The 395-nt window shown below is 56.7% G+C and overlaps 1 protein-coding gene across 1 annotated transcript in view; it reads right to left on the bottom strand.

Annotated features, from left to right (window-relative positions):
* rfx6 (regulatory factor X, 6) overlaps positions 1 to 395 on the bottom strand; it is a 17399-nt gene that overhangs the window by 11098 nt on the left and 5906 nt on the right. The gene's annotated exons all lie outside the window — the stretch shown is intronic.

The following is a 395-nucleotide window of genomic DNA, read 5'->3' as shown; positions in this document are numbered from 1 at the left end:
GCTGCTTTGCCTCTTTCACGGCAGTGGCTGCAGCCCTTCGGGCCCGTCGGTACCTTGCAACTGCCTCTGGATCCCTCTGGGATAGCATAGCCCGGAAAGACTACTCCTTCATTCGGATGGATTCCCTGACCACCGATGCCCACCACGGTGTTTGTGGGTTACCGCCCCTTGAGGCACTAAAGACCTCAAGACCACAGCTCTCCACCGCAGCTTCAGCAATGGAAACTTTGAACATAGTCCACTCAGGTTCAATCCCCCAGCCTCCACAGGGAAGCATGAAACAGGGGCCTCTTCTAGACGTTCCCAGTTTACCCGCACTATCCATTTGGGCTTCCCAGGTCTGTCCAGGGTCTTCCCCCAGGCCCTGACCCAACTCACCATCAGATGGTGATCAG

Source organism: Etheostoma spectabile, chromosome 18 (genome assembly GCF_008692095.1).
Source record: "Etheostoma spectabile isolate EspeVRDwgs_2016 chromosome 18, UIUC_Espe_1.0, whole genome shotgun sequence".
Classification (NCBI taxonomy): domain Eukaryota; kingdom Metazoa; phylum Chordata; class Actinopteri; order Perciformes; family Percidae; genus Etheostoma; species Etheostoma spectabile.
This window is presented reverse-complemented; position numbering and strand designations above follow the sequence as displayed.